The sequence below is a fragment of the Bombina bombina genome, chromosome 6, assembly GCF_027579735.1.
Source record: "Bombina bombina isolate aBomBom1 chromosome 6, aBomBom1.pri, whole genome shotgun sequence".
NCBI classification, from domain to species: Eukaryota; Metazoa; Chordata; class Amphibia; order Anura; family Bombinatoridae; genus Bombina; species Bombina bombina.
Genome location: NC_069504.1, coordinates 283,163,477 through 283,175,674, shown reverse-complemented (window position 1 = coordinate 283,175,674; position 12,198 = coordinate 283,163,477).

Genomic DNA, 12,198 nt, shown 5'->3' with positions numbered 1-12,198 from the left:
GTCTCACTCTTGCCACCTGTCAGCGATCCATATCCCAGGCATAGAGAACTGGGAGGCGGATTTTCTAAGTCGTCAGACTTTTCATCCGTGGGAGTGGGAACTCCATCCGGAGGTGTTTGCTCAACTGATCCATCGTTGGGGCAAACCAGAACTGGATCTCATGGCGTCTCGCCAGAACGCCAAGCTTCCTTGTTACGGATCCAGGTCCATGGACCCGGGAGCGACGCTGATAGATGCTCTAGCAGCTCCTTGGTTTTTCAACCTGGCTTATGTGTTTCCACCGTTTCCTCTGCTCCCTCGACTCAAGCAGGAGAGAGCATCGGTGATTCTGATAGCGCCTGCGTGGCCACGCAGGACCTGGTATGCAGACCTAGTGGACATGTCATCCTTTCCACGATGGACTCTGCCTCTGAGGCAGGACCTTCTAATACAAGGTCCTTTCAATCATTCAAATCTAATTTCTCTGAGACTGACTGCATGGAGATTGAACGCTTGATTCTATCAAGGCGTGGCTTCTCCGAGTCAGTCATTGATACCTTAATACAGGCACGAAAGCCTGTCACCAGGAAAATCTACCATAAGATATGGCGTAAATATCTTTATTGGTGTGAATCCAAGAATTACTCATGGAGTAAGGTTAGGATTCCTAGGATATTGTCCTTTCTCCAAGAGGGTTTGGACAAAGGATTATCAGCTAGTTCTTTAAAAGGACAGATTTCTGCTCTTTCTATTCTTTTGCACAAGCGTCTGGCAGAGGTTCCAGACGTCCAGGCATTTTGTCAGGCTTTGGTTAGAATTAAGCCTGTGTTTAAAACTGTTGCTCCCCCGTGGAGCTTAAACTTGGTTCTTAAAGTTCTTCAAGGAGTTCCGTTTGAACCCCTTCATTTCATTGATATTAAACTTTTATCTTGGAAAGTTCTGTTTTTAATGGCTATTTCCTCGGCTCGAAGAGTCTCTGAGCTATCTGCCTTACAATGTGATTTTCCTTATCTGATTTTTCATGCAGATAAGGTAGTTCTGCGTACCAAACCTGGGTTTTTACCTAAGGTGGTTTCTAATAAGAATATCAATCAAGAGATTGTTGTTCCCTCATTGTGTCCTAATCCTTCTTCAAAGAAGGAACGTCTTTTACATAATCTGGACGTAGTCCGTGCCTTGAAGTTTTACTTACAAGCTACTAAAGATTTTCGTCAAACATCTTCCCTGTTTGTCGTTTACTCTGGACAGAGGAGAGGTCAAAAAGCTTCGGCAACCTCTCTTTCCTTTTGGCTTCGGAGCATAATTCGCCTAGCCTATGAGACTGCTGGACAGCAGCCCCCTGAAAGGATTACAGCTCATTCTACTAGAGCTGTGGCTTCCACCTGGGCCTTTAAAAATGAGGCCTCTGTTGAACAGATTTGCAAGGCTGCGACTTGGTCTTCGCTTCACACCTTTTCAAAATTTTACAAATTTGATACTTTTGCTTCTTCGGAGGCTGTTTTTGGGAGAAAGGTTCTTCAGGCAGTGGTTCCTTCCGTTTAATCCTGCCTTGTCCCTCCTATCATCCGTGTACTTTAGCTTTGGTATTGTTATCCCACAAGTAATGGATGATTCGTGGACTGGATACACTTAACAAGAGAAAACATAATTTATGCTTACCTGATAAATGTATTTCTCTTGTAGTGTATCCAGTCCACGGCCCGCCCTGTCCTTTTCAGGCAGGTCTAAATTTTAATTAAACTACAGTCACCACTGCACCCTATGGTTTCTCCTTTCTCGTCTTGTTTCAGTCGAATGACTGGATATGGCAGTGAGGGGAGGAGCTATATAGCAGCTCTGCTGTGGGTGATCCTCTTGCAACTTCCTGTTGGGAAGGAGAATATCCCACAAGTAATGGATGATCCGTGGACTGGATACACTACAAGAGAAATAAATTTATCAAGTAAGCATAAATTATGTTTTTTATTTATTTTCTAACTATAAAGGGACATTGTGCACTAGATATTTCTTTGCATAAATGTTTTGTAGATGATCCGTTTATATAGCCCACCTGGGAGTGTTTTTGTAACAATGTATAGTTTTTTTTATTTTTTAAATAACATTGTGCTGATTTTCAGACTCCTAACCAAGCCCCAAAGTATCAGATGTAGACTGAAGTGTACAGATTCCTGCTTTTTCCTGTATATGTAATGGATATTTTCATATATAGGGGAGGAGGGAGGGGGGAGTGTCTGCTCTTACTGATTTCTCAGTCCCTTTCAATAGGTGTGCCAGCCTAACTTTATCAACAGTGCTAAACTGGGAGCTTCTAAGTATGTTTTTAAACAGTTTTATACTGGATTTTTAGATCTGTATCTGTGCATATTCTTCTTTATAGTAGTGTATTACATGCAGTCATATAAAAATGAGTGTACACTGTCCCTATAAACAAACAAATTAAGCTGGTGTACATAAGTTGAACCTGGTACCTAGTAAAATTTCCTTTATCACTGGAATTGTGGTTGGATAGAACCCTCTCTTTGTAGCATGCATTGGCATAGTCGCTAATCCCTACTACCAGGGCACCCAGCACACATTCACAATAGTTCAGAAACAGGATTCTGTTCCATAGCATCTGACTGTGGGCTATATATTCAAAACCTTGCTACTCAGGTGAGATATTCTAAGAATTCTTGTCGGTACGCCAAGGCCTTTAAAAAACTAGAAACACAATTTTTATCTTGGGAAATGTTTATTGCTATGTAGTGTTCTTTAAGTGAAATACAGACTCCTACATGCCAGCAAGGTTTTGAATATCAGACCCTGTAAGAGAGTGGTGCAAAGATAGGATTTTCAGCAGGCAGACCCCACATTAAGGAAAATTATGGACCTTGCTAGGCACTGATAAGAAGCAAGTGTTTTTGGATAAAGGGAAGTTGTACAAATAAATGATTGCCATAAAGGAGAAGGATCAATGTAAAAGGGATACTAAACACAAACTCTTTTATGATTCAGATAGAGCATGCAATGTTAAGCAACTTTCTAATTTACTCCTATTATCAAATTTTCTTTGTTCTCTTGCTATCCTTATTTGAAAGAACAGTAATGTAAGGTTTGGAGCCAGCCCATTTTTGGTTCAGCATCTGGGTAGCTCTTGCTGATTGGTTTGCTACATTTAGCCACAAATCAGCAAGCGCTACTCAGGTGCTGAACCAAAAATGGGCCGGCTCTTAAGCTTACAGTCCTGTTTTGTCAAATCAAGATAGCATGAGAATGAAGCATAAATTATAATAGGAGTAAATTAGAAAGTTGCTTAAAATTGCATGCTCTATCTGAATCGTGAAAGAAAAAAATTTGTGTTTAGTGTCTCTTTAATTAAACAGTCAGTGTTACCCAAAGGGTGCAGAGAGTGAGACATGGTAACTATGGATGAACAGGGCAAAAGACAGAAAGTCCCTCATGTCAAAATGTGAAATGTGTATCATGTAATTTAACCTATTGCATTGTTAAAGGGACACTGAACCCACATTTTCTCCAACATAGGTGTGTCCGGTCCACGGCGTCATCCTTACTTGTGGGATATTCTCTTCCCCAACAGGAAATGGCAAAGAGCCCAGCAAAGCTGGTCACATGATCCCTCCTAGGCTCCGCCTACCCCAGTCATTCTCTTTGCCGTTGTACAGGCAACATCTCCACGGAGATGGCTTAGAGTTTTTTAGTGTTTAACTGTAGTTTTTATTATTCAATCAAGAGTTTGTTATTTTAAAATAGTGCTGGTATGTACTATTTACTCAGAAACAGAAAAGAGATGAAGATTTCTGTTTGTATGAGGAAAATGATTTTAGCACCGTAACTAAAATCCATGGCTGTTCCACACAGGACTGTTGAGAGCAATTAACTTCAGTTGGGGGAACAGTGTGCAGTCTCTTGCTGCTTGAGGTATGACACATTCTAACAAGACGATGTAATGCTGGAAGCTGTCATTTTTCCCTATGGGATCCGGTAAGCCATGTTTATTACGATGGTAAATAAGGGCTTCACAAGGGCTTATTAAGATTGTAGACTTTTCTGGGCTAAATCGATTCAGTTTTAAAAAACATATTTAGCCTTGAGGAATCATTTTATCTGGGTATATTGATATTATAATATCGGCAGGCACTGTATTAGACACCTTATTTCTCTGGGGCTTTCCCAAAGCATAAGCAGAGCCTCATTTTCGCGCCGGTGTGGCGCACTTGTTTTTGAGAGGCATGGCATGCAGTCGCATGTGAGAGGAGCTCTGATACTTAGAAAAGACTTTCTGAAGGCGTCATTTGGTATCGTATTCCCCTTTGGGCTTGGTTGGGTCTCAGCAAAGCAGATACCAGGGACTGTAAAGGGGTTAAAGTGTTAAAACGGCTCCGGTTCCGTTATTTTAAGGGTTAAAGCTTCCAAATTTGGTGTGCAATACTTTTAAGGCTTTAAGACACTGTGGTGAAAATTTGGTGAATTTTGTACAATTCCTTCATGTTTTTTCGCAATTGCAGTAATAAAGTGTGTTCAGTTTAAAATTTAAAGTGACAGTAACGGTTTTATTTAAAACGTTTTTTGTACTTTATTATCAAGTTTATGCCTGTTTAACATGTCTGAACTACCAGATAGACTGTGTTCTGAATGTGGGGAAGCCAGAATTCCTGTTCATTTAAATAAATGTGATTTATGTGATAATGACAATGATGCCCAAGATGATTCCTCAAGTGAGGGGAGTAAGCATGGTACTGCATCATTCCCTCCTTCGTCTACACGAGTCTTGCCCACTCAGGAGGCCCCTAGTACATCTAGCGCGCCAATACTCCTTACTATGCAACAATTAACGGCTGTAATGGATAATTCTGTCAAAAACATTTTAGCCAAAATGAACCCTTGTCAGCGTAAGCGTGGCTGCTCTGTTTTAGTTACTGAAGAGCATGACGACGCTGATATTAATATCTCTGAAGGGCCCCTAACCCAATCTGAGGGGGCCAGGGAGGTTTTGTCTGAGGGAGAAATTACTGATTCAGGGAACATTTCTCAACAGGCTGAACCTGATGTAATTGCATTTAAATTTAAGTTGGAACATCTCCGCATTCTGCTTAAGGAGGTATTATCCACTCTGGATGATTGTGAAAAGTTGGTCATCCCAGAGAAACTATGTAAAATGGACAAGTTCCTAGAGGTGCCGGAGCTCCCAGAAGCTTTTCCTATACCCAAGCGGGTGGCGGACATTGTTAATAAAGAATGGGAAAGGCCCGGTATTCCTTTCGTCCCTCCCCCCATATTTAAAAAATTGTTTCCTATGGTCGACCCCAGAAAGGACTTATGGCAGACAGTCCCCAAGGTCGAGGGAGCGGTTTCTACTTTAAACAAACGCACCACTATACCCATAGAGGATAGTTGTGCTTTCAAAGATCCTATGGATAAAAAATTAGAAGGTTTGCTTAAAAAGATGTTTGTTCAGCAGGGTTACCTTCTACAACCAATTTCATGCATTGTCCCTGTCACTACAGCCGCATGTTTCTGGTTTGATGAGCTGATAAAGGCGCTCGATAGTGATTCTCCTCCTTATGAGGAGATTATGGACAGAATCAATGCTCTCAAATTGGCTAATTCTTTCACCCTAGACGCCACTTTGCAATTGGCTAGGTTAGCGGCTAAGAATTCTGGGTTTGCTATTGTGGCGCGCAGAGCGCTTTGGTTGAAATCTTGGTCGGCTGATGCGTCTTCCAAGAACAAGCTACTAAACATTCCTTTCAAGGGGAAAACGCTGTTTGGCCCTGACTTGAAAGAGATTATCTCGGATATCACTGGGGGTAAGGGCCACGCCCTTCCTCAGGATCGGCCTTTCAAGGCGAAAAATAGACCTAATTTTCGTCCCTTTCGTAAAAACGGACCAGCCCAAAGTGCTACGTCCTCTAAGCAAGAGGGTAATACTTCTCAAGCCAAGCCAGCTTGGAGACCAATGCAAGGCTGGAACAAGGGAAAGCAGGCCAAGAAGCCTGCCACTGCTACCAAGACAGCATGAAATATTGGCCCCCGATCCGGGACCGGATCTGGTGGGGGGCAGACTCTCTCTCTTCGCTCAGGCTTGGGCAAGAGATGTTCTGGATCCTTGGGCGCTAGAAATAGTCTCCCAGGGTTATCTTCTGGAATTCAAGGGACTTCCCCCAAGGGGGAGGTTCCACAGGTCTCAGTTGTCTTCAGACCACATAAAAAGACAGGCGTTCTTACATTGTGTAGAAGACCTGTTAAAAATGGGAGTGATTCATCCTGTTCCACCAAGAGAACAAGGGATGGGGTTCTACTCCAATCTGTTCATAGTTCCCAAAAAAGAGGGAACGTTCAGACCAATCTTAGATCTCAAGATCTTAAACAAGTTTCTCAAGGTTCCATCTTTCAAGATGGAAACCATTCGAACTATTCTTCCTTCCATCCAGGAGGGTCAATTCATGACCACGGTGGATTTAAAGGATGCGTATCTACATATTCCTATCCACAAGGAACATCATCGGTTCCTAAGGTTTGCATTCCTGGACAAACATTACCAGTTCGTGGCGCTTCCTTTCGGATTAGCCACTGCTCCAAGGATTTTCACAAAGGTACTAGGGTCCCTTCTAGCGGTGCTAAGACCAAGGGGCATTGCAGTAGTACCTTACCTGGACGACATTCTGATTCAAGCGTCGTCCCTTCCTCAAGCAAAGGCTCACACGGACATTGTCCTGGCCTTTCTCAGATCTCACGGCTGGAAAGTGAACGTGGAAAAGAGTTCTCTATCCCCGTCAACAAGGGTTCCCTTCTTGGGAACAATTATAGACTCCTTAGAAATGAGGATCTTTCTAACAGAGGCCAGAAAAACAAAACTTCTAGACTCTTGTCGGATACTTCATTCCGTTCCTCTTCCTTCCATAGCTCAGTGCATGGAAGTGATCGGGTTGATGGTAGCGGCGATGGACATAGTTCCTTTTGCGCGCATTCATCTAAGACCATTACAACTGTGCATGCTCAGTCAGTGGAATGGGGACTATACAGACTTGTCTCCGAAGATACAAGTAAATCAGAGGACCAGAGACTCACTCCGTTGGTGGCTGTCCCTGGACAATCTGTCTCAAGGGATGACGTTCCGCAGACCAGAGTGGGTCATTGTCACGACCGACGCCAGTCTGTTGGGCTGGGGCGCGGTCTGGGGATCCCTGAAAGCTCAGGGTCTTTGGTCTCGGGAAGAATCTCTTCTACCAATAAATATTCTGGAACTGAGAGCGATATTCAATGCTCTCAAGGCCTGGCCTCGGCTAGCGAGGACCAAGTTCATACGGTTTCAATCAGACAACATGACAACTGTTGCGTACATCAACCATCAGGGGGGAACAAGGAGTTCCTTAGCGATGGAAGAAGTGACCAAAATCATTCTATGGGCGGAGTCTCACTCCTGCCACCTGTCTGCTATCCACATCCCAGGAGTGGAAAATTGGGAAGCGGATTTTCTGAGTCGTCAGACATTGCATCCGGGGGAGTGGGAACTCCATCCGGAAATCTTTGCCCAAGTCACTCACCTGTGGGGCATTCCAGACATGGATCTGATGGCCTCTCGTCAGAACTTCAAAGTTCCTTGCTACGGGGCCAGATCCAGGGATCCCAAGGCGGCTCTAGTGGATGCACTAGTAGCACCTTGGACCTTCAAACTAGCTTATGTGTTCCCGCCATTTCCTCTCATCCCCAGGCTGGTAGCCAGGATCAATCAGGAGAGGGCGTCGGTGATCTTGATAGCTCCTGCGTGGCCACGCAGGACTTGGTATGCAGATCTGGTGAATATGTCATCGGCTCCACCTTGGAAGCTACCTTTGAGACGAGACCTTCTTGTTCAGGGTCCGTTCGAACATCCGAATCTGGTTTCACTCCAGCTGACTGCTTGGAGATTGAACGCTTGATTTTATCGAAGCGAGGATTCTCAGATTCTGTTATCGATACTCTTGTTCAGGCCAGAAAGCCTGTAACTAGAAAGATTTACCACAAAATTTGGAAAAAATATATCTGTTGGTGTGAATCTAAAGGATTCCCTTGGGACAAGGTTAAGATTCCTAGGATTCTATCCTTCCTTCAAGAAGGATTGGAAAAAGGATTATCTGCAAGTTCCCTGAAGGGACAGATTTCTGCCTTGTCGGTATTACTTCACAAAAAGCTGGCAGCTGTGCCAGATGTTCAAGCCTTTGTTCAGGCTCTGGTTAGAATCAAGCCTGTTTACAAACCTTTGACTCCTCCTTGGAGTCTCAATTTAGTTCTTTCAGTTCTTCAGGGGGTTCCGTTTGAACCCTTACATTCCGTTGATATTAAGTTATTATCTTGGAAAGTTTTGTTTTTAGTTGCGATTTCTTCTGCTAGAAGAGTCTCAGAATTATCTGCTCTGCAGTGTTCTCCTCCTTATCTGGTGTTCCATGCAGATAAGGTGGTTTTACGTACTAAACCTGGTTTTCTTCCAAAAGTTGTTTCTAACAAAAACATTAACCAGGAGATTATCGTACCTTCTCTGTGTCCAAAACCAGTTTCAAAGAAGGAACGTTTGTTGCACAATTTGGATGTTGTTCGCGCTCTAAAATTCTATTTAGATGCTACAAAGGATTTTAGACAAACATCTTCCTTGTTTGTTGTTTATTCAGGTAAAAGGAGAGGTCAAAAAGCAACTTCTACCTCTCTCTCTTTTTGGATTAAAAGCATCATCAGATTGGCTTACGAGACTGCCGGACGGCAGCCTCCCGAAAGAATCACAGCTCATTCCACTAGGGCTGTGGCTTCCACATGGGCCTTCAAGAACGAGGCTTCTGTTGATCAGATATGTAGGGCAGCGACTTGGTCTTCACTGCACACTTTTACCAAATTTTACAAGTTTGATACTTTTGCTTCTTCTGAGGCTGTTTTTGGGAGAAAGGTTTTGCAAGCCGTGGTGCCTTCCATTTAGGTGACCTGATTTGCTCCCTCCCTTCATCCGTGTCCTAAAGCTTTGGTATTGGTTCCCACAAGTAAGGATGACGCCGTGGACCGGACACACCTATGTTGGAGAAAACAGAATTTATGTTTACCTGATAAATTTCTTTCTCCAACGGTGTGTCCGGTCCACGGCCCGCCCTGGTTTTTTAATCAGGTCTGATAATTTATTTTCTTTAACTACAGTCACCACGGTACCATATGGTTTCTCCTATGCAAATATTCCTCCTTAACGTCGGTCGAATGACTGGGGTAGGCGGAGCCTAGGAGGGATCATGTGACCAGCTTTGCTGGGCTCTTTGCCATTTCCTGTTGGGGAAGAGAATATCCCACAAGTAAGGATGACGCCGTGGACCGGACACACCGTTGGAGAAAGAAATTTATCAGGTAAACATAAATTCTGTTTTTTCTTTCGTGATTCAGATAGAGCATGCAATTTTAAGCAACTTTCTAATTTACTCCTAGTTTTTTCTTCATTCTCTTGCTATCTTTTGGCTAGATTACGAGTTTTACGCTATGAGGGGTGCGGTGCTAACTTGCACATTATTGTCACCACTCACTTTCCTACAGCGCTGGTATCAGTGACGTGCTGTCCTATGTGTGTAATTACACCATGTAATACATTTTTAATAATAATTTTTTTTTTAACAATTTTTAATTTTTTATAAAAAAAAATTGTATTAATTATTGACCCCCCCCTACCCCTCCACCCCCCCTGCCACCCAGCTGAGCTGTCTTTTTTTTATTAAATTTATTGGTAACTCACTGTGTGCTGTATTCTCAACAAATACAATAATATTGTGCAAGTAGGTAGAGGCTGTGAGCCCTTCCATTGCGCAATATGATTGTATTTGTTTGTATGGGCCGCAGGAGACTGCCACCCAGTGGCGACTAACATTTAATGTCTCCTCTTTGCGGCCCATACCGCTCCCAATAGAGGCTGGTCTATGGCAGCCTCGGGAGCCCTCGCTCAGTCTCAGCCCTGCCTGCCTGCCCCGCATCAGCCAATCAGCGCGCGCTACTAGTCAGTGGGAGGGAGGGAGATCAGGCGGCGCGGACTGAAGTCGTCACATTACAAGTCCGTCAGTTTAACTGATCTCCCATGCCGCGGTTAGGTGAGAGAGAAGTGAACTGTCTTGGAAGAACTTAGAAGAAGAATGGCAGCCGGGCTAAGCTTGGAGACTAAGTCTGACTCACTCACTAAGTCTGAGTGATCCCGGATCAGTGATCGTTAGGTGCGGTCTCGCCGGTCTGCTCTGCGGTGCGGTGGCGGGGAGTAAGACTCGGGTAGCCTAACTCAGGTAGGAGTACTATACCAAGTACTTATGTCAAAGACAGTTTAGCAAGCAGTGCAGGACTGCGCGTATGGCAGCCGCAGGAAAACAAAAATCGATGTCAGTCTGCCCTCTCAGCTCTCCTGCCTGTCTGTTCTCTACTCTAAGTTACGATCTAACTATGTTGACATTCTTGACAAAAACATATTTAGATCGTAACTTAGAGTAGAGATTAGAGAACAGACAGGCAGGAGAGCTGAGAGGGCAGACTGACATCGATCGATCTAATTAATTAGCTAGCTAGCTGAGCTGAGCTGAATTTGCAAAACACACATGATGACAGTTCCATAAGTGAATACTAGTCAGCTTATTGTGTGTTGTATACACTTTCTAAGTTGTATTTTGCTTAAAGATACAATTTATAGTTTATACCTTATTCCCCCCTCCCCTGTGTCTCTCCCCCCCTCCCCTGTGTCTCTCCTCCCCTGTGTCTCTCCCCCCCCCCTCCCCTGTGTCTCCCCCCCTCCCCTGTGTCTCTCCCCCCTCCCCTGTGTCTCTCCCCCCCCTCCCCTGTGTCTCCCCCCTCCCCTGTGTCTCTCCCCCCTCCCCTGTCTCTGCCCCCTCCCTTGTGTCTCTCTATCCCCCCTCCTCTATCTATCTCTCCTCCTCTGTCTCCCTCCCTCTCCCATCTGTCTCTCCCCTCTCTCCCATCTGTCTCTCCCCTCTCTCCCCTCTGCCTCTCTCTCTCTCCCCTCTGTCTCTTTCTCTCCCCTCTGTCTCTCTCTCTCCCCTCTGTCTCTCTCTCTCCCCCCTCTGTCTCTCTCTCTCTCCCCCCTCTGTCTCTCTCTCTCTCTCCCCTCTGTTTCTCTCTCTCCCCCCTCTGTTTCTCTCTCTCCCCTCTGTCTGTTTCTCTCTCTCCCCTCTGTTTCTCTCTCTCTCCCCTCTGTTTCTCTCTCTCCCCCCCCCTCCCCTGTGTCTCTCCCCCCTCCCCTGTCTCTCTCTGCCCCCTCCCTTGTCTCTCTCTCCCCCTCCCTTGTGTCTCTCTATCCCCCCTCCTCTATCTATCTCTCTCTCCTCCTCTGTCTCCCTCCCTCTCCCATCTGTCTCTCCCCTCTCTCCCCTCTGCCTCTCTCTCTCTCCCCTCTGTCTCTTTCTCTCCCCTCTGTCTCTCTCTCTCCCCCCTCTGTCTCTCTCTCTCTCTCCCCTGTTTCTCTCTCTCTCCCCTCTGTTTCTCTCTCTCCCCCCTCTGTTTCTCTCTCTCCCCTCTGTCTGTTTCTCTCTCTCCCCTCTGTCTCTCTCTCTCTCTCCCCTCTGTCTCTCTCTCCCCTCTGTCTGTCTCTCTCTCCTCCTCTGTCTCCCTCCCTCTCCCATCTGTCTCTCTCTCCCCTCTGTCTCTTTCTCTCCCCTCTGTCTCTCTCTCTCTCCCCTCTGTCTCTCTCTCTCTCCCCTCTGTCTCTCTCTCTCTCCCCTCTGTCTCTCTCTCTCTCCCTCTCCCCTCTGTCTCTCTCCCCTGTTTCTCTCTCTCTCTCCCCCCTGTTTCTCTCTCTCTCCCCTCTGTTTCTCTCTCTCTCCCCTCTGTTTCTCTCTCTCTCCCCTCTGTTTCTCTCTCCCCTCTGTTTCTCTCTCTCTCCCCTCTTTCTCTCTTTCCCCTCTGTCTCTCTCTCTCCCCTCTGTCTCTCTCTCCCCTCTGTTTCTCTCTCTCTCCCCTCTGTCTCTCTCTCCCCTCTGTCTCTCTCTCTCTCTCCTCTGTCTCTCTCCTCTTTCCCATCTGTCTCTCTCTCTCCCCTCTGTTTCTCTCTCTCCCTCCTCTGTTTCTCTCTCCCCCTCTGTCTCTCTCTCTCTACCCTCAGTCTCTCTCTCCCCTCTGTCTCTCTCTCTCTCTCTCTCTCTCTCTCTCTCCCCCCCCTCTCTCTCTCTCTCTCCTCTGTCTCTCTCTCTCTCTCTCTCTCCCCTCTGTCTCTCTCTCTCTCCCTCC